The sequence below is a fragment of the Stegostoma tigrinum genome, chromosome 25 (genome assembly GCF_030684315.1).
Source record: "Stegostoma tigrinum isolate sSteTig4 chromosome 25, sSteTig4.hap1, whole genome shotgun sequence".
NCBI lineage: Eukaryota > Metazoa > Chordata > Chondrichthyes > Orectolobiformes > Stegostomatidae > Stegostoma > Stegostoma tigrinum.
The window spans coordinates 21,811,719-21,839,060 of NC_081378.1; the positions used below are offsets into that span (position 1 = coordinate 21,811,719).

Below are 27,342 nucleotides of genomic sequence, written 5' to 3' on the forward strand. Positions count from 1 at the left end.
TCAGCATTTGCCCTTTGAAGCCCCGTTGGGAGCTTATACGTTTCAATAAGATCACTTTCCATTCTTCTCTGCTCCATTGAGTGCAGACCCAATTAGCTCAACCATTTCTCAAAATACAAACTTTGCACCCAGGGGCTCACCAAGCGAACTTGCTGTGAACTGCCTTCAGTGCAAGTGTATAATTCTTAAAATAATGAAGCCAAGGCTCTGTGCCATTCTTTAGATGCAGTGTTGCCAAAAGGAGTAGTAGATCACAATGATAGCTCATGAATTGGGTTGGTGCTGACACTAATGTGCTTGTGGGGCAGAGGTGAGATGAGCTGGCAAATATTGGGGCCAGCAAGTTGGAAAGTATGGGAGCAAATGGAAATCTGGAGTCAGTCAGGACATAGGAAGAGGAACTTGAAAACAAATTATTTTTGAGTGATCACTATCTCCAACCCTGAAAATAATGTACAACTGCAAGGAAGATGATAGAATTGGGATAATGTGCAAATAGTTTTTTAGCCATCTGATGATTTCTACCTGTATTGACCTTATGGTTGTCATAAAAAGTTACATTAGAAATTTGATTTTTTTAATAATGGGAAGTACAGTATATCAACATGAAATGTCTAAATGGAAGGTTTCGATAAATTTGCAGTACATGTTCAAAGGCAGCAAGATCCGGACAATATCAGATTTGGGCTGACAAGTAGCAAGGAACGTTCATGCAATGCAAAACCAGGTGATGACCATCTCCAATAAGAGACAATCTAACCACCTCCCTTTGATATTCAGTGGTATTATCAACACTGAATCCCCCACTATCAAGATTCTCCAAGTCCCTATTGAGCAGAAACTCGCCTGGACTGGCCATATTAACACACTGACCTACAAGAGTGAGTCAGAGGCTGGGAATGCTGTGACATGTAACACACCTGACTAGGGACTGGCAATAAATGCTGATCAACCAGCCAGCCACGTTCGCATTCCCACGAATGAATTTTCAAAAAAATTGTCACAAGATAATGTGCAATATAAATACAGATGGAGACATAGTATGTTCCGTATATTTCTTGTTTTGCTCCACTTCAAAGGGTGTAGTGGTGGGGTTTAGTCACTGACTGGCTTATTCACTGACCTCTGAATCTCGCGAACAAATTACAAATATTGTGTTATTGATAACTATTTGAATGTGAATGGGGAGTGTGCACTATTTGCATGGATTGTTGGTGTCAACAGAATATTGAGCTGTTTTGACTGTATTTAGCTTTGTACTGTTAATTTTGATGATGAGTCCAGATCTGTTCCATTTAGTTATTTGTTTTAATAGCTTGTAAGTCAACATGGCAAAGTCAATTTTATTGTATTCATATAGTAGATAAAATTTTGGAACCAATGTGTGTAATGTAATTATCCCTGGTAATTACATTTTGGCCAATTGTGGAGTAGTGGCTCAACAGGTGATCTGCATATAGCATAGAGAAGAATCATTTGTGCTCAGTGAATTGGGATAAACTAGACTGAATGGTAGGTGTAAGTGTATAATAAGGGGATAGTGATATTCAGAAATTGCTGCCCCAAACTGGAATTGTTGGATGGCTTAAATGTAAAAACATTGCAATTAGCCAATAATCAAAACTGTTTACTGTGTCCTTGAGGTTGGCTGAAGGGGGCATTGGATGATGTTGAAAAGCAGAAGATGAATAGATGCACAAAATTCCAACAATTAAGTGTAAATGAGGTTGTGTTTGGAATGTACGTACTTGAAGATGATTGTGGCCAAGACTTATCAGTATTTTAGTGAGTTGGATGAGCATTTAATCAATGTCAGTTCACTCATTAAAGTTTTTCAGTAATTCTGTTTTAGAACTATATAGCTGACCAGATGGTCTGTAAAATTTTTCTGTGATCCTAGAACTGGGAGTAGTTTGACCTTTTGGGTCATTATCAGCATAACTACACTGGGGATTGAGAGAACTCATTCCTTTCTTCTTTTCATTACCTGGCCTCCTAATGGGTTCAGAACATTATCAGTGCTGGCCCTGCAATATCTGGTGTCAGAAATAACTTGGAAAATTTTTCCAAATGTTTTTCAAATTTATTTAGAAGGTTAAGAAAAAGTCCAGTAATTACCACTGAGTTTAAATTTGGTAGTGGGGGTGTGTCTAAAAACGATAATTCACAATAGAATTAAGTCACATAGTCAAATACCTGTTAATTCCGTAAAGCCAGCACACATTCTTAAGGAAAGCCCTGTTCGACTAACTGTCTTGAAGTTTTTGGAAGAGATAACAGGCTTGATGAGGTAATGCTGTTGATGTGATCTACATGGGCTTCCAACAGATTTTTGAAAGTGTGGCAGAACAGACTTGAGAAAAGCTATAGGACATGGAGTTAAGGATGTGTGGATACAAAACCGGCAAGTGATATGAAACAGAGTAATGGTTAATCAATATTTTTCAGACTGGCAGAAGGTTTGAGGTGGAGCTCCACTGTAGTTTGTGTTAGGGTTCTAGCTTTTCTTGATTAATGCTAATGGTCTACTTGGAATGCAGATAAGAATTTTCAAGTATACAGATGGTATAAACTTGGAAGGATTGTAAAATGTGTGGAAGATAATATAGAATGTAAGGACGGTAACAAATTGATAGACTGGACGAATAGGTGACAGGTGAGGTATTGCATTTTGTAAAAATAACATAGCAAAACATTATACGTTGAAGGGCATTATTCTAAAGGGGCTGTGGGAAATGAGAGAATTGAGTGTAACAAACGAAAGAACTATGGATGCTGGAAATCTAAGCAGGTCTGGCAGCATCTTTGGAGAGAAATCAGAGTTAATGCTTTGGGCCCAGTGACCTTCCTTCAGAACTGAATTCTTCAGAGAGAAGTGGATGTCTGTGTAGGAGTCATTAAATATGGCAGGTAGATGGAGAACATGGTTAACAAAGTGCACGTTATCTTGTACTTTATTAAGTGTGATATAGGGTACAAGAGTGCAGAGATTAAGCTAAAACTATATAAGACGCTAGTTACTCTTCAACTGGAGTATTGTTGAGAGTCTGAAACTTGGATACAGCCTAGTCTACATTTGGAGTATTGTGTGCTGTTTTGGGCCCCATATTCCCAGGAAAGATGTACTGGCCCTGGAGTGGGTTCAGAGGAGGTTCACAAGATCAGTCCCAGGAATGGAAAGTTTAATGTATGAGGAATGTTTGAGGACTCTGGGACTATACTCATTGGAGTTCAGAAGGATGAGGAGGGGGGAATCTAATTGAAACTTTCAGAATACTGAATGGTCTGGACAGAATGGATGTTAGGAAGATGCTTCCATTGGTAGGAGAGGTGAGAACCCGAGGGCACAGCCTTCGAGTAAAGGGAAAACCTTTTAGAATGGAGATAAGGAGAAACACCTTCATCGGTTCACCACTCTCGTTGAAATTCACTGCCACAGAAGGCTGTGGAAGCCAGGCCACTGAGTACATTTAAGATTGAGATAAGTTTCTGATTACCAAGGGGATCAAGGGTTGCTGGGAGAAAGTAAGAGAATCGGGCTGAAGAACTTACCAACCATGATTGAATGGCGGAGCATACTCGATTAGCCAAATGGCCTAATTTTTGCTCATATGCCTTATGGTCTTGGATGGATCTCCTTTTTTTTTTAAGTATTAAGAACCTTGCAAATATTCCAGCAAATACAACTCTAGCATCAAACTCATGAAGTAGATTCAGCAATAATTTATAATGGCTTCCAGATTCCATAAAGCAATACTTTCTATTTGCAGCCACCAGTCACCAAGATTAACATGCAACCAATATGTCCTGCAAAAATCTAATTGAGCAATTATTCCGTTTGGATGCAGAGGTGGGAGGAAAGAGAAAATGCAGACAGAGTAAGATAATGAAAGACTGAGAGAACACTCAAGGCAGAATGCAAAGATCAATAATATGAGAGAGTACAAGAGGCCATAGAAACAACATACAAGACAGACAATGGAAGGCCATGAGATTGACAGATGAGTGACAGATTATAGGAAATCTATTAGTGACAAATGAAATGAGACGACAAGAAAATGAGGAAAGTAGTAAAATACTGTGAATACTGGAGACCTGAAATAAAACCAGAAAGTGCTGGAAAAGTGCAGGACTGGCAGCATTTGATGAAAAAGAAACAGGATTAATGCTTTGAGTCATATATATTCCATCTTCAGATTACATTCATACCTGTTTTCATTGATGAAGGAAACAGGTGCTTCCCTCAATTACTATTACCCACACCCAATATTTTTCAGCTATTAAAACGTTTACTTGTATAAATTCAATTTCTCAAATATGAACTAGGTTCCTCACTTTCTCAGTGCCAGGGATCTGGATTCAAGCCACACCCACCACAGGTGTGTCACAACAGACTGAACAGGTTCATTGAATTGCTGCTATTTCAGTAATTTTAATGTATTGTGGCACAGTGTAATGACACTACCTCTGGTGCAGAAGGTCCAAGCTCAAGTCCCATTTAAAGATTTGATGGCAACGGAGGTATGTCATAACATATCCAATTGTTTGACTGGAAAATTATAAATAGGACCAGAAACTCTAGTGGTTAGGACAGGAGGTCTGTTTTTTATTGGCCATCTTTTTAAATAAAAACATGCAATACGAGGCTCCAATCTGATCTTTTGTCACCCAGTTTCTGGAATGTAGGGCTTCAGTTTCTCATCTTAAGCCCACATTTCCTTAGTATTCAAACATCTAATTGACCTCTGCCTTGAGTATATTCAATAACCAAACATTTACAGATACATTTACTGTTTTTCTTGGATACAGAATTTCAAAAGACTCACAACCTTGAGAGCAAAAGATTTCTTTCAAACTCAGTTCTAAATCACTGGCTTATCATCTCTACATGGACCCTAGTTTTAAACTTTCAAAGCAGAGGAAACAGCCTCACAATCCTGACCTTGAAAAAAACCTCTCAATAATTTTGTGCGGTCCATCAGATCATTTCTCATCCTTCTGAAGGCTATTTACCATTAAGCAATTGGACAGACTGTGCCAACAGACAATGTTTGACCCCTAGAATCAATCTACGAATGTTGCTGGAACCATTCTAATCACTTTGAGATAAGGAGACTTAAAGTCTACGCTGTCATTGGCACAGTATTACTGTGTTACATTGACACCTCTGGGCCCTTGTAAACCAGGTCAACAATAACAAAAAAAATCAGAAAATCCTAAAACTTGTTATTTGTGGAACTGCTTTAAAACAAAATACAATTAACGGGATATTAGTCTAAAACATTGGCAACCATAGACAAATCAGTTAGCTTTGAAAATAATTTTCAATGACGGTTGCTCCATGCTTGACAATTCCTCTTTCTTTACAAGGCAGGAAGTCTGACCCAGTACCTCAAATGCTTTTTCGTTTGTATGGGCAGCTTATTGAAAATTGTCATACAATGAGTCTAATTTATTGGGATGCTTTGACACTGGTAAAGTGCAGACATTCAGCTTCCATCTGTGCCTAATCCACCACCTCAGAAGCTGCTGCCATTCACTGGTATAACACAAGGTTTAGCATCATGAACAGTAGCCGCAGCAGTCGAAATTCTCTCTCTCTTTCTAATCCAAATTTTGATAAGATTGTAATGTGACACCATCTCCTACATCACAGATTGAAAATCCATTGAAACCGTTATTATTAGCAGTAAACAAAATTGCAGCATAAAGCATTTCCAGATTGCTTCCTGCTTTGCCATAGCCTAGACATTCTTCAGGGTGAAGTCTACATCGACGTTTTCAACAGATTTGAGACAAAACTCATGTACAAAAACATGTTAAATTTCCATTTATACTTTGGCCCATTTGTTAGGTAACTGAAGTTGTATGGATAGGAGAAAAAAAATTCTATATTTTAGCCCTGGGACAATATTACGAGCTGAGCAATTACCCATATGTTTTTATGCTGCACATGGTGATCCAGTTGTTGAAGTGAAGAAGTGCAAATTGTTGATGTCATCCTGGTCTTCTGGCTTGTTTGATGGTTGACAGGCAAATAATTGGTATGGTGTAAACGCCTTGACTTTTTGAATTTGCTGATGAATAACAAGCCAAGTTTTTCACTTCCAGACATGTATGCAGCAACAAAAAAAATCCTGATGTTTGTCACCCCTTGCAGTTTAATCATCTGCACAGTAAACTTTATCTGGCGTGCATTTGTTAAAACTGCAGTTGCGTTTGTGCTAAAGATATCCATGGCAGTATGTTCTTGAATATGCCCATGCCAGTTAACCATAATTTGCAGATAAGCCTTCTCCGTGAAGACAAGGTAAAAATGAATCGCTACTAGGACTAAGTTGTCAACATCCATTTTTCTTTCCAAAGCTTTCCGCTTTCTCCGTAAAATTATTTCTTGTTAATGCTATGCTTGGTTCGGCTTTATCTATCATTCTATTGCTTTCGCCAATCCTGACTTTCACAGTCAAGTCTTTTTGATACTAGTATTCCAATCTTTGTTCATAGTTTCATTCTTAGTGTTCTTTACCAACTGGCGTATTATGTTTGACATTGAATTCAGCTGTGTTTATATGTTCTTCCTTTAGTTTGCTCGTGGATCAAGTAGTAATCCAGAGATTACTGCCTTTTTGGTTCCGCTTTTTAGCTTGGCTCCTGGCTGCTCATATTTCTTCAGCAGAACTTCTTTCAACCTATTCGTTGGTACCTACGTGGACCATGATAATGGGATCTTTCCCCTCCCATTCCAGGTACCTTTGCAGCCCAGATAAGATTTCCTGAGCCTGGGCGCCAGACAGCAACACAACCTTCCAGACTCTCAATCCAAGCCACAAAGAATAGTTTCTATTCCCTTTATGATACTGTTCTCAATTATAACTACATTTCTCCTTTCTCCCCCCTCTTCAATGGGTCCCATACAGTGCTATGGTCTGTTTGCTCATCCTCCCTGCAGCCCCCAGTCTCATTCCCACAGGATTTAGAAGTACTACTGAGTAACTAATTACCATGTAAAGTTTTTCTGATTCATCAATTCTAAAGTCACAGCTTACAGCAATAGCTGCAGGAGACATTTTGTAAAGCTTTAAACTGAAATTTTAACAGGCTGTTTCTGGGAGGGGAGAAGATCTGCACATTTCTTTTCTCCCTCTCTTTCAACACGTTTCCAACATCAAGCTGCTCAGCCATCTGACAACCAAATCTCTTAGTTACTGGCAAGCAAAGTTGTGGATAAGTGTTACTGCTCCACAAACCAATGAATTTTTGTTACTAATGAGTTTTGTCAGAACATACCCTTAAGTCCAGATGACCTGCAATTTGAACTTCAATTAGTTCTTTCTCAAACAGCTGTTTACAATGAGTGCCTTGGGTATCAGGTTACGCGCAAGAGCTCTTGTAGCGTAGAGGTATGTCCCTTGCTCTGAGCCCGGAAGATTCAAGTCTTACCTCCATCGAAGGGGTGTCAAAACATTTCTGAACAAGTTGATTGAAAATGTCAAGTTACTTGCTTTCACAATTGCAGACACTTTTTCAAACCTTTTCTAAAAAGAAGCACAGTTGTCCTCATTTCAGCTCAGTTTTTAAAATAAAGATGACTACTACTATTTTGAAAATGTATTCAAAATGTGGTAAATATACGCCCCAAGTGAATGAATTTTGTGTTGAATAGATTGACTGATGGATTGAGGGGTGTTGTGCCTCAATATTGGGTTGTCTCATATTATGGAAATTTACCTAAATGCAGGCCCTTGCTACTGATTTTGTACGAATCCAAACTGAAAACAATGGGAAACTACTCAATTACTAAGAGCTTTACCGATCCTGATCTCATTCAGTATTCACTTCCTGTAGGGCTCACTAGACATCAATGAGGGCTTTCAACTTCAGCCAAACTTTGTCTCCTTATTCAAAGTGCTATGGACATCTCCGAAATCCTTGGCACCAACATGAGAACTGATGCACATCAGTACTTAAACATGTGACTTGGCTGGTCTGTATTGCTCAATGACTCACTCTAAACTCACTGAGATAGAGGAGGCTTAAATTTTAATAACACATGTTAGTGTTTAAAAATAATGAACTATTTAATGAAGTTATCCATGATTTCTGACCAAATTTGCAAACCATGAAATCACAACTTAGAATATCCAAGCATTCTCCCATATCCCATCATAATGTTAATACAGGTTTGGCACAAGCCACTCGACATGTTATTCTTCCAGAGTCGCAATAAGCATCTGAGAATCTGTTCAGATGGCTAACAAGTTAATAATATAGCAAAATGCTGGAGCTACACTTCAAGGTATTGGTTTCTCATCAAGGAATGAATAACTGAGGCAGCATGGTGGCTCTGCGGTTATCATTGCTGCCTCACAGTGCTAGGGACCCAGGTTCAATTCCAGCCTCTGGTGGCAGTCTGTCTGGAGTTTGCACGTTCTCCCGGTGTCTGCATGAGTTTCCTCTGGGTGTTCTGGTTGCCTCCCACAGTCCAAAGATGTGCAAGCTAGGTGAACTGGCAATGCTAAATTGCCCATAGTGTTCAGGAGTGCGTAGTTTAAGTGGGTTGTAAGGTGATGGATTTGGGTGGGAAGCTGTGAGGGTTGGTGTGGACTTGTTGGGCTGATCCTATGATTCTTGAACTGTAACTGGCTCACCGTATGAGTGTGTAATCTTTGCCACCTCAGATGCCAACTTGAGCTTGATTCTAAGCAACAAGATAACTGTGCACAGGCTGACACTTGCTCATCAGCACAATGTGGGAGGGTATATTTTTTAAAAAGTAACTCAGCGAACGAAAGCATATAAATATAGGCCAACACAAATCTTTACATATTCCTTGGCTGTATTATTTGAATGTATGCACACAAAGAAAAGGACCAAGTTACAGTTTTGCAAATTGACCACCTTGTCTGATAACCACAGTTTCTTCTCAGAGCACATTTATTTCTTTTACAAATTAGCTTAAATGGGTGGCCCCTTGTTCACGTTCTGTTTATAAGCAGGAATAGTTTATCTATATACTCTACCCAAACTCATCAAGATTTTGAAAAATTTCATCAGATCTCCTCTTAACATTTTCCTCTCCAAGATAAACAATCCCAAATTCACAAATTTAAGAAGGCATACAGTGTTTTAGCTTTTATTAATAGAGGGATCGAGTTCCGGAACCAAGAGGTTATTGGTGAAGCTGTACAAAACTCTGGTGCGGCCGCACTTGGAGTATTGTGTACAGTTCTGGTCACCGCATTATAAGAAGGATGTGGAAGCTTTGGAAAGAGTGCAGAGGAGATTTACTAGGATGTTGCCTGGTATGGAGGGAAGGTCTTACGAGGAAAGGCTGAGGGACTTGAGGCTGTTTTCATTAGAGGAAAAAGGTTAAGAGGTGACTTAATTGAAACATATAAAATAATCAGAGGGTTAGATAGGGTGGATAGTGAGAGCCTTTTTCCTAGGATGGTGATGGCGAGCACGAGGAGGCATAGCTTTAAATTGAGGGGTGAAAGATATAGGACAGATGTCAGAGGTAGTTTCTTTACTCAGAGTAGTAAGGGAATGGAACGCTTTGCCTGCAACGGTAGTAGATTCGCCAACTTGAGGTACATTTAAGTCTTCATTGGACAAGCATATGGACGTACATGGAATAGTGTAGGTTAGATGGGCTTGAGATCGGTATGACAGGTCGGCACAACATCGAGGGCAGAAGGGCCTGTACTGTGCTGTAATGTTCTATGTTCTATAACTGAAATTTTTCATCCCTGGAACCATGCCCGCAAATCTCTCTCACACTGTCAGCAGCATGTCCAAAGTGTAGCACCCAGAACTGTCGACAATTTCAGAAAGCCTCTCTATTATTCAGAGCACATGGTGGCTCAGTGGTCAGCCCTGCTGCCTCACAGCACCAGGGACCCAGGTTCGATTCCAACCTTGTCTGTGTGGAGTTTGCACATTCTCTCCCTGCTGTGTGGGTTTCCTCCCACAGTCCAAAGATGTGCAGACTGGGTGGATTGGCCATGCTAAATTGCACGTGATGTTCAGGGATGTGGAGATTAAGTGGATTACGGTCTGGACTTGGTGGGCTGAAGAGCCTGTTTCTACACTGGAGGAATTTTATGATCTAACAATGAGAGTCTGAGACTTGGATACAGCCTAGGCTAGGTTGCAAGTTCATCTTGAGAGAATCCTGGACCAGAACTCCCAAGTCTCTTTTCACTTAAGACTTCTGAATTTTCTTCCCATTTAGAAAATAGTCCATGCTTTTATTCTTCTTACCAAAGTGCATGAGCTCACACTTTCCCATGTTGTCCTCCATCTGCCACTTCTTTGCCCACTCTCCTAACCTGTCCACATCCTTCTGCAGCATCCCTACCTCCTCAATGCTACTTGTCTCTCCACCTGTCTTTGTATCATCTACAAACATAGCCAGAATTCCCACAGTTCCTTTATCTAGATAATTAATCTATAAAGTGAAAAGTTGTGGTCCCAACACTGACCCCTGTGGAACATCTCTTATCACTGGCAGCCTTCCTGAGAAAGACCCTTTTATCCCCAATCTCTGCTTTCTGCCAGATAGCCAGTCTTCTATCCATGCTAGCACCTTGCCTCTAACACCATGGGCCCTTATCTCACTCAGCAGCCTCCTGTGCGGCACCTTGCCAGAGGCTTGACATCCAGGTAGATAACATCAATTGGCTCCCCTTAGTCTACTCTGCTTGTTAATTCCTCGAAGAATGCTACCAGATTTGTCATGCATGACTTCCCCTTGATGAAACCATGCTGACTGATTCAAATCTTACCCACGACCGAGGTTAGGCTAAGCAGCCTGTAATATTCTGACATTTTTCTTACTCCCTTTTTAAATGGTGGCTCAATGGTTAGCACTGCAGCCTCACTGTGCCAGGGACTTGAATTCGATTCCAGCCTCGGGCGACTGTCTGTGTGGAGTTTGCACATTCTCCCCGTGTCTGCGTGGGTTTCCTCCCACAGTCCAAAGATGTGCAGGCAACGTGGTTTGGCCATGCTAAATTGCTCGTAGTGTTTAGGGGTGTGTGGGTTATAGGGGGGTGGCCCTGGGTGGGATGCTTTAAGGGGCGGTGTGGACTTGTTGGGCCGAAGGGCCTGTTTACACACTGTAGGGAATCTAGTCTAATCTAATCTAAACAGGGGTGTCATGTTAGCGATTTTTCTAGCTCAGCTCTGCCCCCTGACTCTCTTGAATTTTTGGGAGATTACTCATGTCTTCCACCATGAAGACTGACTTGAAGTAATTATTCAGTTCCTCGGCCATTTCATTGCTCCTCACCTACTATCCACCGTCATTTTCCAGTGGTCCAACGTCTATTTTTGTCTCTCTTTTGCCCTTTATATATCTAAGGAAACTCCTATAGTCTTCATTTATCTCACTGGCTAGCTTACCCTCACATGTAATGTTCTCCCTCCTTATTTCTTTTATTATGGTTGCCCGCTTTTGGTCTTTGTATGCTTCCCAGTTCTCTGGTTTCTCACTGTCCTTTGCCACATTATATGCTTTCTCTTTTGCTCTTATGCTATCGCTGTCTTCCTTAGTCATCTTCCCTGTACCATGCTGCTTTTTCCTAGGCATGAATTTTTGCTGGATCTCCTGAATTACTCCCAGAAACTCCTGCCATTGCAGTTTCGCTGCTTGGCTCCTCTTCCAATCAATTCTGCCCAATTCCTCCCTCGTACCTCTGTAGTCACCTTTATTTTGCTGTAATACAGTTACCTTTTGATTCTATCTTTTCCTCCTCAAATTTGCAGAGTAAATTCTATGTTATGATGACTGCCTCCAAAGGGTTCCTTTACCTTAAGCTCCCTTATCAAGTCTGCCTCATTGCACAACACTAAAGCCAGTATTGCTTGTTCCCTTGTGGGCTGCATCACAAGCTGCTCCAAAACACTATCTCATAGACATTCTACAAACTCCTTTTCTTGCCATCCACTACCAACGTGATTTTTCCCAGTCCACCTGCATCTTGAAATCCCACATGATCACTGTGACTTTGCCTTTCTTGTACACCTTTTCTATCTCCTGGTGTACCTTGCGCCCCAGCTTCTGATTACTGTTTGGCGGCCTGTACACAACTCCAACTATGGCTTTTTTTAAAAAACCTTTGCGGTTCCTCAATCCTATCCACTCAGATTCTACACTATCTGACTCTACTTCGTTTCTTCCAATTGATTTAATTTCATTTCTCACTAATAAGGCAACCTCAGCCCACTTGCCTCTCTTTTCGATAGGATGTATATCCTTGGATATTCAGTTCCCAATCCTGATCCCCTTGCAGCCACGTCTCTGTGATGCCTACCACGTCATGCCTACCAGTTTTGATCTGTGCCACAAGCTCACATTCAGATATAACACCTTCAGTCCTGTATTAACCCTCCCTGTTCTCACTGTCATTCGTTTTTCCAGTGTTTGATTGCTAGACCATTCTAAACACACTGTCCTATTTGTGTCTGTGCTGGAGACTTTAATAACCTCTCCTGAGTTCTTCCCTGTCATTTCTTTAATATTTTTCCATGTAGTTGAATCCACCACTACAGATGTTAACCTGCTGCATTGTTTTCTACTGGGGCAAGTTTAACCAGTCCCTCCTCTACCCCCCATTCTAGTTTAAAGTCCTATTGACCAGCCTATTTACCCTTTTTGCTAGAACATTGGAGCCAGCTCCATTCAGGTGGAGACTCTCCTGATGGTACAGATCCCTCTTGTTCCAATACTGATGCCAGTGCCTCATGAAAAGGAACCCCACTTTCCCACACCACTCTTTTAGCCATGTATTTACACAGTTTTATTTCTTCAGCTGGTGGAGCTGGTTGCTATGAATTGTATAATTCACACCTTTATGCATTTATCAGCTTGCTTGTGTTAATTGTTGAAATTTGTTAATGTGTTTGTAAATGGAAAGAGTGCCAGAGTACTTGGGCTACACACTGGAATATTAAGCTCAACATATCGTGAGATGCCAAAAAGTAGTAGTGTCTGTGGACATAACTTGCTGGAGGAAAGAATATCAGTTCAGCCATGACCTTTGCAAATGGCAAGGGGCAAATGGCCTACTCCTGACCAGTTGTACAAGGTTATTTGTGACACCACCTTCAGAGCATTGCAAACAGTTGTAGCCACTTACGGAGAACCTTTTTGCAATGGAAGACTTTCAGACAGTTCCTGGAATGCAGGGTTTGAATAAAGAGAAAAGGTTGAGTCTATAAGGTTTTGGAGTTGATCTGTAGCTCGGTTTGTGGGTGTTAAGGTTGGTTGGCTCTCCGAGCTGGTTTGTTGATCTGCAGACGTTTCGTTACCATGCTTGGTAACATCCTCAGTGCAGCCTCTGATGAAGCGTCAGTGTGTTTTCCCTTCTGGTTTTTAAACTCTGGGATCCGTTGTGATGGATTGCCGGTTTCCTGTGTAGTGGAACATATATGGGGTCGAGTTCAATGTGTTTATTAATAGCCGGCTTTGTGGAGTGCCATGCTTCCAGGAATTCTCATGCTTGTCTCTGCTTAGCCTGTCCCAGGATCTTGGTGTTGTTCCAGTCGAAGTTGTGACTCTCCTTGTCCATGTGGATTGAGATGAGTGAGTATTGGTCATGTCTTTTGTAGCCAGTTGGTATTCATGTACTCTTGTTGTTATTTTCCTTTGTTTGTCCGATGTAATGTTTCTCGCAGTCTCTGCAGAGGATCTTCTAGATGTCATTGGTCCTGTCCATGGCGGGGACTGGGTCTTTAGTTCCTACGACAAGTGCTACTACAAGATCCCATCACAATAGACCCCAGAGATTTTAAAACCAGGCGGGAAAACACACAGACGTTTTATCAGAGGCCGCATTGAGGATGTTACCAAGGATGGTAACGAAATGTCTGCAGAACAACAAACCAGCTCGGCGAGCCAACCAACCTCAACAGACTGAGTCTATATTTATGGGAGTTTAGAAGAATGAGAGACAGCCTCTGAATTTGGTATTACACTCCTCTGAGCAGGTGGGACTTGAACTCGGGCTCCTGGCAGAGAGGCAGAAGGCACCTTTATTGAAACATATGATCAAATGGCCTTGATAGTGTAGTACTATGGGGATGTATTCCCTCAGAAAATCTATAATTATGGAACATCATTTTGCAAACAAAGGGTTTTCCATTTAAGGTGGAGATGAGGATTTTCTTCTGTCAGAGGGCCATTCTTCCTCCGTGAACATCGGAGGACGTGGCATTGAATAATTTCACGACTGACTTAACAGATTTTTGATTGGCTAATTACTGACCTAAATTACTCCTCATTGTGAAGAAATAAGATATCTGTCCATTACAGACAGAGAATTGGTTGTGTAGCTGAGGAGCTGTATGGTGGCTCAGTGGTTGGCACAGGCTGCCTCAAAGCACCAGGGTCCCAGGTTCACTTCCACCCATGGGTGACTTGTCTGTCTGTGTGGAATTTGTGTATTCTCCCTGTATCTTCATTGGTTTCCTCTGGATGCTCTGGTTTCCGCCCTCAGTCTAAAAATGTGCAGACTAGGTAGATTAGACATGGCAACTGCAGAGCTACAAGGATGGGTGTGCCTGGGTATGATGCTGTTCAGAGGGTCACTGTGGATTCGATGGGCTGAATGGCTTGCTTTCACACTGTAGGGATTCTCTGAGTAGACAGGTCTCTTTGAACCCTTGTCATTAGGATTATACTGCACCACATTGCAGCCATGCAGCCACCTAAGCTAGTCAGATCTCTAAATTGATGAAAATCTAAGGTCATTTGGGTAGGCAGGAAAATTGAATTCAAACCATAATGAGATCAACCAGGATCTTATTGAAAAGTGGAATAGGCTCAAGGAGCCAAATGTCCGACGTGATTATTTTATGTTATCATTGATTTATTGTTACACGTACCAAAGTACAGTGAAGAGCTTAGTTTATGAGCAGTACAGGCAGTTCACAGTAAGCAAGGATATATAGAACAAAGATTGTAAAAAACTTAGACAGAGGCATACAGATTATATTTCACATGGCGTGTGCTAGGTTACATCAATGTAAGCAAGATCAGCATTTTTGAGGCTAGAGAGTCCATTCGTCAGTTTACTACTGGCTGGGAAGAGGCTATTCCTGAACCTGTTCATGCATGTGTTCAGGCTTCTGTATCTTGTGCCTGATGGAAGTATTTTCAGGAGTCATTGCCAGAGTGCGATGGGTCTTTGTTGGCAGCCTTTCCGGAACAGCAAGCTGTGTAAATAGACTATGGAAGGAAGACTGGCGTCCGTGAGGGTCTGTGCTGTGCACACCACTTTCTGTAGTTTTTTTAAGATCCTGGGCAGAGCAGTTGCCATACTAGACTGTTATGCACCTGGACAGTATGTTTTCAGTGGTGCATCTGGACATGCTAAACTTCCTGAGCCGCCTGAGGAAGAGGAGACATTGTTGTGCCTTCGTGACTGTCACATCCAGGTGGGAAGCCCAGGACAGGTTGTCAATTATTGTCACTCTAAGGAACTTGATGCCCTCCGCCCCCTCAATTTCAGTTCCATTGATGTAGACGGGAATGTGTCCTCCTCCTTAATGAAGTCATTGATCAATTATTTAATTTTGGAGATGTTAAGAGGGTGATTGTTTTCATTGCAACATTTTACCTAGCCCTTTATCTCCCTTCTGTGTTTTGACTCGTTGTTAGATATCTGTTCCACTACACCGGTGTCATCAGTGAACTTGTAGGTGGTGTCCATTCGGAATTTGGCAACACAGTCGTGGGTGTACAGGGTGTTTAGCTGGGGGCTGAGGATGCATCTTTGGGGTGGGGTGGGGGTCTCCAGTGTTGAGTGTTGTTGTGGAGGAGGTGCACATACCTATCTTCACTGACTGCGGTCTGTGGATCAAAAAGTTGAGGATCCAGTTGCAGAGGACGGACCCGAGTCCAAGGTCAGAGTTTTAAGTTTAGTCTGAAAGGGATATGGTGTTGAAGGCAGAGCTGTAGTCAGTGAGCAGGAGTCAGACATAGGTGGCTTTGTCTAGATGGCCCAGGGATGAGTACAGGGCTGGGGATATGGCCATCTGTTGTGGACCAATCCATTGCTTTGGTAGGAAAATTGTAGTGGATCAAGGCAGGCTAGGAGTCTGGAATTGATGGGGGTCATGACTAGCCTCTCAAAGCACTTCATGATTATTGGCGTCGGATCCCATGGGCGCTAGTCATTAAGGCACATTGCATTTACTTTCTTAGGTACAGGGATGATGTAGTAGTCTTCTTGAAGCAAATGGAAACTTTGGCTTGTAGGAGGGAGACGTTGATATGCTATTGCTTCAGTTATGAACTCAACCTCCTGGTTGTTGACTTGTTAGAATAGAATAGTGGAATGTGATACCACTTTATAGCAGGCACAGGTGGGAATGTGATGTTGGTACATGTCTTTATGCGAATAGCTCAATGGTTTCATTTTTACGACTAACATGTTAACGTATCTTACTTTGAGAGGCTGAGCAACTTGGATCTACATTCTCGTGTTTAAAAGAATAAGGCAATATCATCAGAATGTACAGTTTTCTAGAGGGGCTCAAGAGTGGTAATGCTAAGGGATTGCCAATTCACTGACCAGTGGAAACAAGTTGGAGGTGCAAACTCAGGAGAGGGGGCAAATTATTTAGGACTAAATTGAGAGAAATTGTACCACATAAAGGATTGTGAATCCTTGGAATTCTGTCTCGGAAAGTCAGGGTTGCCCCACTGGCGGATGCATTTAAGGCTGAAATGAAGATTTTGGTTTGGCAAGGATATGGGAACAGACAGGAAAGTGGAGTTGAAATCTAGAATCAGCTATGATTATGTTGAATTGTGGAGCAGGCTCACCTGGCTATACTCCTACAACTATTCCTTATGTTCTACTATGAAAACTTTACTCGATCTAACCCACATTGTACCCTAAAATAAAACAAACAACTCCAGATGCTGGAGATCTGAAGAAAACAAAAACAAATTTCTGGAGAAACCGGGCAGGTCTGGCAGCATTGGTGAAGTGAAAACAGTGTTAACATTTCAAATTCAGTGACCCTACTTCAGAACATTAATGTTGGATCTTTCCTGCACATCTACATTGTATGCACCATATCTAGGTGTTGATAAACTTGATGAATCTTTTATGGGAGCTGACTTAAAAATGGAGAGTTGTACTTTGGTTAGTTGCTCTCCCTTGAAACTGGACTTTGACTATGTTGAATGAATTAGAACTTCTAATCCTGTATGGTATTGGGTTATTATTAGTTTATGGCCTAGCTGTGACTTCAGCAGACACCTCTTTCTATCCAGGGGTTGACCATTAATATATGTATAAACAACATCAGACTGCAACTCATTCCCTGCATTGCATGTCCATATTACCGTGACTTTGCCCAGACTACTGCTGTTCTACAACTGATCACAAAGATGTGGGTAATAAAATGTGAGGCTGGATGAACACAGCAGGCCAAGCAGCATCTCAGGAGCACAAAAGCTGACGTTTCGGGCCTAGACCCTTCATCAGAGACGGGGATGGGGAGAGGGAACTGGAATAAATAGGGAGAGAGGGGGAGGCGGACCGAAGATGGAGAGTAAAGAAGATAGGTGGAGAGAGTATAGGTGGGGAGGTAGGGAGGGGATAGGTCAGTCCAGGGAAGACGGACAGGTCAAGGAGGTGGGATGAGGTTAGTAGGTAGATGGGGGTGCGGCTTCGGGTGGGAAGAAGGGATGGGTGAGAGGAAGAACCGGTTAGGGAGGCAGAGACAGGTTGGACTGGTTTTGGGATGCAGTGGGTGGGGTGGAAGAGCTGGGCTGGTTGTGTGGTGCAGTGGGGGGAGGGGACGAACTGGGCTGGTTTAGGGATGCAGTAGGGGAAGGGGAGATTTTGAAACTGGTGAAGTCCACATTGATACCATATGGCTGCAGGGTTCCCAGGCGGAATATGAGTTGCTGTTCCTGCAACCTTCGGGTGGCATCATTGTGGCAGTGCAGGAGGCCCATGATGGACATGTCATCTAGAGAACTAGAATACACCTCCTCCCACCCACCCTCCTGCAAAAATTCCATCCCCTATTCCCAATTCCTCCGCCTCCGCCTCCGCCGCATCTGCTCCCACGATAAGACATTCCACTCCCGCACATCCCAGATGTCCACGTTCTTTAAGGACCGCAACTTTCCCCCCACAGTGATCGAGAACGCCCTTGACCGCGTCTCCCGTGTTTCCCGCAACACATCCCTCACACCCCGCCCCCGCCACAACCGCCCTAAGAGGATCCCCCTCGTTCTCACACACCACCCTACCAACCTCCGGATACAACGCATCATCCTCCGACACTTCCGCCATTTACAATCCGACCCCACCACCCAAGACATTTTTCCATCCCCACCCCTGTCTGCTTTCTGGAGAGACCACTCTCTCCGTGACTCCCTTGTTCGCTCCACACTGCCCTCCAACCCCACCACACCCGGCACCTTCCCCTGCAACCGCAGGAAATGCTACACTTGCCCCCACACCTCCTCCCTCACCCCTATCCCAGGCCCCAAGATGACATTCCACATTAAGCAGAGGTTCACCTGCACATCTGCCAATATGGTATACTGCATCCACTGTGCCCGGTGCGGCTTCCTCTACATTGGGGAAACCAAGCGGAGGCTTGGGGACCGCTTTGCAGAACACCTCCGCTCAGTTCGCAACAAACAACTGCACCTCCCAGTCGCAAACCATTTCCAATCCCCCTCCCATTCTCTAGATGACATGTCCATCGTGGGCCTCCTGCAGTGCCACAATGATGCCACCCGAAGGTTGCAGGAACAGCAACTCATATTCCGCCTGGGAACCCTGCAGCCATATGGTATCAATGTGGACTTCACCAGTTTCAAAATCTCCCCTTCCCCTACTGCATCCCTAAACCAGCCCAGTTCGTCCCCTCCCCCCACTGCACCACACAACCAGCCCAGCTCTTCCTCCCCACCCACTGCATCCCAAAACCAGTCCAACCTGTCTCTGCCTCCCTAACCGGTTCTTCCTCTCACCCATCCCTTCCTCCCACCCGAAGCCGCACCCCCATCTACCTACTAACCTCATCCCACCTCCTTGACCTGTCCGTCTTCCCTGGACTGACCTATCCCCTCCCTACCTCCCCACCTATACTCTCTCCACCTATCTTCTTTACTCTCCATCTTCGGTCCGCCTCCCCCTCTCTCCCTATTTATTCCAGTTCCCTCTCCCCATCCCCGTCTCTGATGAAGGGTCTAGGCCCGAAACGTCAGCTTTTGTGCTCCTGAGATGCTGCTTGGCCTGCTGTGTTCATCCAGCCTCACATTTTATTATCTTGGAATTCTCCAGCATCTGCAGTTCCCATTATCTCTGATACAAAGATGTGGGTGTATTGATTTGACTACCTCTATTTTGTTCTAGCCTTGAACTGCTTGTCATCTGCTGCGTACTACTGTATGATAAATGCACGTCATGTTCTTGTGATGTGTTATACTACATGTAATTTGTTCCCATGGTGCAAGTAGTCTTTGGTTAACACTTTCAAAGAAATTGCTCATGTTGATTTAATGCTGCGACTTACTTTTTAATTTTATCTGACTGTTGCTTGGTCAACTGTGTTCTGATAAATTCGCTGAACAAGTAACAGATTAAGTACCATCTACCTAATATTTGGTCAGTGGCAGGTGACATTGTTCAAAGCTAAGCTAATCAACAGCAGCACACCTGCCTGCTGAAAGCGCAATACACCTCATTACGTTGTGGAACGGAAGAGCCGAGGGAAGCTTCATGAGTTGGATTACACCTTTGTGATTCTAGGGAAAAATCAGGATCTGACAAATTATTGTTGGTCTTTACCAACACAAAATTGTCCCGCTATATTCTGTAGCACAATTGAGTGTCCCATCACTGATCTGTAATTTTTCTTGCTTGGAAGAGAAATTTTTCAGTCTTATGAAACAAGTTCTCCTTCAGTTTATTTATTATTTAGCAATTCAACATCGATGACATTATTCCTTCAACTTCTAAAATATCTGGTTGACCATGAATTATCCTAGAATTCCTACAGTGTGGAAACAGGCCCTTCGGCCCAACAAGCCCACAAGGACTCTCTCAACATCCCACCCAGACCCATGCTTCTATAACTCACCTAATCTACACATCCCTCCCGCTATGGGCAGTTTTCCGTGACCAATCCACGTAGCTTGCACACTTTTATTGGACTGTGAGAGGAAGCCGGAGCACCTGGAGAATGTGCAAACTCCACACACAAAGTTGCCAGAGGGTGGAATTGAACCTGGATCTCTGGTGCTTTGAGGCAGCAGTGCTAACTATTGAGCCACCGTGCATGGGTAGATTGGGTAACAGTGGGCAGATTGTTTTTGCATAGTAAAAAAACAATTGGGAAATGTGTAATGTCTACATGGTCCCCGTCTTGCAAATACTCGGGTCAGACAACATTAGAGGAGAGAACAAAATGCTGAAATGTTTAGGGCATGAATTGTTTCCTTCAACATGAAAGACCTGGGACAGTTTTAGTTCTTAACGCTCAGTTTATTGATTTAACTTAGATTTAGAGCTAGTTTCAGTAATTACAGACATGTTAACATGAGAGTATCTCACTGAGAACTTATTTCTATGTATTGAGATGAGGAAGTAACATAGAATTCAAGAAGTTCCCAAACCTCTTGGATATTTTCAGAAGTAGACAATAGAGAAATGCAGTGGATGGGGTGTACATGGATTTTAGAAAAGCAGTAAGAAACAAAGGACGTCATGAAGCAGGTCAAATTTTATAGAATTAGGGGTAGTTAGGAAACTGGATCAAGATTAGAACAATTAGACACTAACGCAGAATCCCCTGAACTAGTGTAACTGACAAGAACCCTTGCAACTTAGTTGTGAATTACATCAACATTACCATGAAAATAGATATAAATTACTTCTAACTGATATTATTGCTTCCCTTGTGCCAAAAACCAACATTGCTCTGCTTGGGTTCAGTTCAGGAAATTCGCCTGTGTGAGTTAAGGCAAATTTTCAGTGACAGTGAACCTCAAAAACTTCCAGGTTACTAAGTGAAGAAACCTGTTATAGAATAATCATCCCGACGTTATCTCTGAGGGACTGAAGAAGCGTGATAATCCCAGTCTTGCCAATATACCCGTACTCCCCTTTCTAATACCTAACAGCTGGAGTGTAAAGCATACAGCTGAACAAACTCCAGTTTTAAATTTGATTTTAAAAGATACGCAGGGCCGAGCTGGGAATACTGAAGTTGATTGCAGAGGATACATTTCTCTAAAGTTGGTTGAAGACTGGGTTAGATGGATTTCTTTCTCTTAGGCTCAAGTATCAGTGCTGAAGCCTGAGGAATTATATCAGGATGGGAAGAATTCTCCAATCTCTTCAGTTATTTAGGTGTTTGATGTCAAGCATACTTCTAATTAGAGCTGCCAACATGCGTGAGCAGCAAACTTGCTCTTGTCAGATGGCAATGGGATCTAAACCGAGTGACAGCTTGTGAAGACTAAACTGATACAACTGATTAGGCCGAATAGTGTGTAGTGATTTGGAAATAAATTTGTGCATCTTGAAGTGTTGTGGTCGGACAATATATTCTATTGTGTGTGCTCACAATGTATGTTCCAGTGTTTGTATTCACAGTTCTAAGTAATGCTGTAAATGTACTGTAAAGAACAGGGATTTTTTGCACTTAAATATTCTTTTCATCAGTTAAGAATCATTTAAGTTTAGCTGGCAGCGTTTGCTGGGATTGCTGAATCAGTTAACGAGTGTATGTTTGCATTTTCAAGAGCCAGAATGTGTCTTTTTTTAAATATGGGAGTATTTTCTAAAAACAGAACCTTTTTTGAATAAGATATTATCAAAGCAGTATTGAAATAGATTTCTTTATTCTTGGTTTGTGATGTTGTTTGCAGGGTATTGCATGTTTCTCATCCGAGCCTCCATCTTGAACTGACTTAAATGTAGATGGACTTGAAATTAACTGGGAATTTTAGTCATTTTTCACAATGCTTTCAGTGGAGGGTAATTGCTCCCTTAAGTTAGAAGTTAGTATAGATAATATAATATAATAATTATATAATTGCACATTAGTTTACTTTGTTTACTTTGCTTAAGGGCAGGGAATCTGTAATCATAACAGGAAAGTTCACTGATGCAGTAGCACTTTCTGAAAATAACAGTGGTAAAGCTCAGATTTTGCCAGCAGTTGCTTGTTGTGATACTAAGTAAATGTAATGTCAGTGCAAGAGAGGATGTTCTTTCGGAAACAAGATTGTGGACAGAGTGGTGACTGGAAACAATGAGAGGACTAGGTAATAACATTAGCATTTGAAATCAAAGATATATGTAGTTGTGACCTGGAAGCCAGGCCTTTATCGGTTAATTATTTTACTTTGAGTTGTGTTTATTTAGGAGTTTAACGGTAAGTAAATAGACTACATTGATGCTTAAAGCAGACCACCATTTGGCCTAGCTTTACTGAAGCAGTCCAATCCTGCAAAAATTCCATCCCCTATTCCCAATTCCTCCGCCTCCGCCGCATCTGCTCCCAGGATGAGGCATTCCACTCCCGCACATCCCACATGTCCACATTCTTCAAGGACCGCAACTTTTCCCCTGCGGTGGTCGAGAACGCTCTTGACCGCGTCTCCCGCAACACATCCCTCACACCCCGCCCCCGCCACAACCGCCCCAAGAGGATCCCCCTCGTTCTCACATACCACCCCACCAACCGCCAGATACAACGCATCATCCTCCAACACTTCCACTATCTACAATCCGACCCCACCACCCACGACATTTTTCCATCCCCATCCTTGTCTGCCTTCCGGAGAGACCACTCTCTCTGTGACTCCCTTGTCCGCTCCACACTCCCCTCCAACCCCACCACACCCGGCACCTTCCCCTGCAACCGCGGGAAGTGCTACACTTGCCCCCACACCACCTCCCTCACCCCCATCCCAGGCCCCAAGATGACTTTCCATATCATGCAGATGTTCACCTGCACATCTGCCAATGTGGTTTACTATATCCATTGTACCCGGTGTGGCTCCCTCTACATTGGGGAAACCAAGCGGAGGCTTGGGGACTGCTTTGCAGAACATCTCCGCTCGGTTCGCCATAAACAACTGCACCTCCCAGTCCCCCTCCCATTCCTTAGACGACATGTCCATCCTGGGCCTCCTATAATGATGCCACCCGAAGGTTGCAGGAACAGCACTTCATATTCTGCTTGTGAACCCTGCAGTCCAATGGTATCAATGTCGACTTCACAAGCTTCAAAATCCCCCCTTGCCCCACTGCATCCCAATACCAGCCCTGCTTGTCCCCTCCCCCCACTGCATCCCAAAACCAGCCCAGCTTGTCTCCGCCTCCCTAACCTGTTGTTCCTCTCACCTAAGCCGCACCTCCATTTCCTAGCTACTAACCTCATCCCTGGACTGACCTATCCCCCCTCTACCTCCCCACCTATACTCTCCTCTCCACCTATCTTCTTTTCTCTCCATCTTCTGTCCGCCTCCCCCTCTCTCCCTATTTATTTCAGAACCCTCTCCCATCCCCCGTTTCTGATGAAGGGTCTAGGCCCGAAACGTCAGCTTTTGTGCTCCTGAGATGCTGCTTGGCCTGCTGTGTTCATCCAGCTCCACACTTTGTTACCATTGATACGCTCTTTCCTTTTGATCCATCCACTGTTCGTGTAAAATTTGCAGTAATCACTGCTTCAAATATTAGCTTATTTGATGGAGAAATAATTTCAATATAATGTATTATTTCCAAAATTATCTTGGAGCAGATATACTAATTTGCTTTTTGAACATAACCAATTTGCTAAATGCTTTCAGGAAAAAGACAAATTGGTATCAATGCAGCCTTGACCATAAAACCTGAGATGAGTGTCTGTAAGTGTTATCTGAATGAAAGAATATCTTCCATCTGCCTGGGGTTGGTTAAAAAAGAGTTTATTTACTGAGGAGTGGCAAGTTTGAGGTGTTGTATACCACACTTGGCTATTACCTTATGGTTCTTTTTAAAGAATGAGTAGAAATTCCAACACTGGGATGTGGGGATTGATTAGGGAACGTCACTCTTTCATGAATTGAAGCAGGCTGGCTGTGATGCAGCACCTTGCAACTCCAGTGCTTTAGATTCTGGTTCGAGGATAGCAAAGAGTAGAGCCAGTTGCTCACCCCGACAATGTGCATGCTTTTCCTTCGGCCTGTGTTTGCTTGGGGTTTGTTATATGTCTGTGTCAATCTCAACCTGTTCTGCATTTATGAAGTGAATGAGGAATTTGTTCTGGGTATCAGATGATTGTTGAGATTTTAAAAATCTGTATTGATACTGATATAACTAAATTTTTTAAAAAAAGCATACTTTGACAGCTGGAGTCTGGAATTGCTGATAGCCTTCCTGTCAACAGTAGTGCAGTGAGCTGTAACTGATTTTTGATATAGCAGAGTTTGTTGCATTGCAGCTGAAACTGCCTGCCTGGGTCTGTTAGTTGAATGTGCATGGTGCTGAGTTACATACGCTGAAAATTTGTAATGACAATCTGTAACTTACTAATGCAGCTTCATTGTGCAGATTACTGACTTTCAGCCTGTGTTGCATTTATCTTATATCTTAAGAGTAGCTTGATGCAATAAACTTGCATAATTTCAATTAATTCTGCTCTGAAAATTGATAGTTCACTCTACAGTTGTTGTGCATTGACACTACATCCAGATCTTTGATTTTTTTTGTCTTTGTGGGGATTTATGTTCACTTTCAAACAATCATAATTGCAGTTCATTTGCTGAAAATGAAACCCCATTAGTCCCAGTTGTCACAAAAGTTAAAGATACTTAAGAGGAAGTACACACTATTGTTAATTACATGGAATGTGGCATGAGAACAACTAAACTGGTAACTGAACACGGATTAGCTCCTCTCCGGAACAATCTTTTATAACCTGATGGGAGGAGGTTAACTCGCGATGCTAGTTCACTCTTTCACTCTTATACAAGTTGATGAACTGAGGATGCAGTTTAAAATCTAACAAGATGGGTATTATTTTTTAGTATCTGATTCAAGCTAGTGTTCTTGCTACAATTACTACTGAACTGCAACCCAATTTGTACACCAGAGAGTTCAAATGTAATCACTAAAATAGTACTATTTGAGTTATTTAAATCCATTTCAGATATATTCAATAAAGCGTCCTGAATGTCCAATTAATCACTCAAGTATTTTATGTGCCAGATCTTGTACCACATTGCAATTACATTTCAAGCAGTATAAACATCTGGATGTTATATTCCTTGATAAGATTTTTCAATCAACACTTTCCAGAATTAGACTGGGGCTCAGGGCCATGCATTTGTTTAATGCCAAACTTGTGGTATTGTTACATGCTACAATGCCAAATATGTCAGAGATGAAGTATTTATTTGCAGTCCCTGACATTTGCTTTTTCACACTAACATTTCCCCAGTCATAGCGTCCAAGTTGACCAATGCTCACACTAACTGTTGTTTTACATATACCTACAGAATCTTTTACCATCTAATTTTCTATTTATTGCTAGTTTTCTTGAGGGAATGGAAAATTTGGAGATTTTACAGTTTGCTGATACAAAATGGCTTGAAGGTAGAAGACAGCGGATGGTTTTGGAGAATTATTTTTCAGACTGGCGGCCTGTGACCAGTGACTGATATGCTGCAAGAATTGGTACTGGATCCACTGCTTTTTGTTGTTCATACAAATGATTTGGATGCAAATATAGGACAAATGGTTAGTAAGTTTGCAGATGACACCAAAATTGGTGGTGTGGTGGACAATGAAGAAGGTTACCTCAACGTACTATGGGACATTAATCAGTTGAGCTGATAGGCTGAGGTGTGGCAGGTGGAGTTTAATTTAGTGAAATGTGAGGTGTTGCATTTTGGTTAGGCAAATCAGGGAAGGACTTTATGGTAAGGTCCTGGGAGTGTTGCCAAACAAAAATGCTTTTGGGTGTAATTTATTAATTCCTTCAAACCGGAGCCAAAGGTAGACAGGCAAAGAAGAAGGTGTTTGGTACATTTGCCTGTATTGGTCAGTGCATTGATTATAGGAGTTGGGAGGTCAAGTTGTGGCTGCATAAGACATCAAGAGCGAACTATTCACAACCCCCTACCTAGGTCTAGCTATCACCACCCCACCTACCTTTCCCCAGCCCCTCCATCCTCCATCTATTTATTTCCGAGTTCCCTTCCACCTCCCAGTCCTGATGAAGGTTGTAAACCCGAAACATTGACTTTTCTGCTCCTCTGATGCTACCTGACCTGCTATGTTCCTCCAACTCCACCCTATATTGACTCTGACTTCAGCATCTGCAGTTCTTGTATCTCTGAGATTTACAAGGACATTGCCAGGATTGGAGGGTTTGAGCTATAGGGAAGGCTGCATAGGCTGGATTTATTTTCCCTGAAGCATGGAGACTGAGGGGTGACCTTGTAGATGTTTATACAAACATGAGGGGCATAGATAGGATGAATAGCTAAGTCTTTTTCCCAGGGTAGGCCTGTCCAAGTTATAAAGTTTAAGGTGAGAGGGTAAAGATATTAAAGGGGCTAAGGGGTCATTTTTTTTCATGCAGTAGGTGGTGCATGTGTGTAAAAGCTGCCAGAGGAAGTGGTGATGGTTGGTACAATTACTACATTTAAAAGACATCTAAAAGGGCATATGAATGACAAGGGTTCAGAGAAATATGTGCCAAATGCTTATAAAAGGGACTAGACTAATTTAGGATATCTGGTTAGCATGGATGAATTGGACCGAAGGGTCTGTTTCCCTGCTGTGTAATTCCTTGATTCAGATTATGTTGATTTCCTGTTTGGTGAAATATAGGCTGAGATATTATGTTCTGCGCTAGACATGGGACGGGATATACATAGGATATGAAACTCCCCTCCTCCACCATGTTCATGTACTGGTTGGATTCTAAAAGTACTGACTGGCAAGCATCTTGTCCAATCAGGGGCCTCATCACTGATGTCCCACCAGCTTGTGTTGGTTGAGGGAGGAACATTGCTAAAATAGCAGACAGCTAACTGATCAAAAAAAATGCACCAAGAATTAGAATTGGTCTTTATTGTCACATATACTCAATGAGTATAGTGAAAAGCTTATTAATAGATTAGATTAAATATAACAGATTATTAACCTCCATCTGGAAACAACACAAAAGAAAGATGGGCTCTCTGTCACACACATTGGAAAAACAATCTCTCTGAGGCACTCCCTCAGTTTGGCAGCACTCTAGTCTAAGTTTAGAAACTAGCTAAGGAGGGCTCCAAGCAATAACAGAAGTGTTTTG

General features: G+C 42.4%; 1 protein-coding gene across 5 annotated transcripts in view; it reads left to right on the top strand.

Moving 5' to 3' along the window:
• The window catches only part of sbf1 (SET binding factor 1), a 250,244-nt gene that overhangs the window by 73,004 nt on the left and 149,898 nt on the right, over window positions 1–27,342 (top strand). The window lies entirely within an intron of this gene.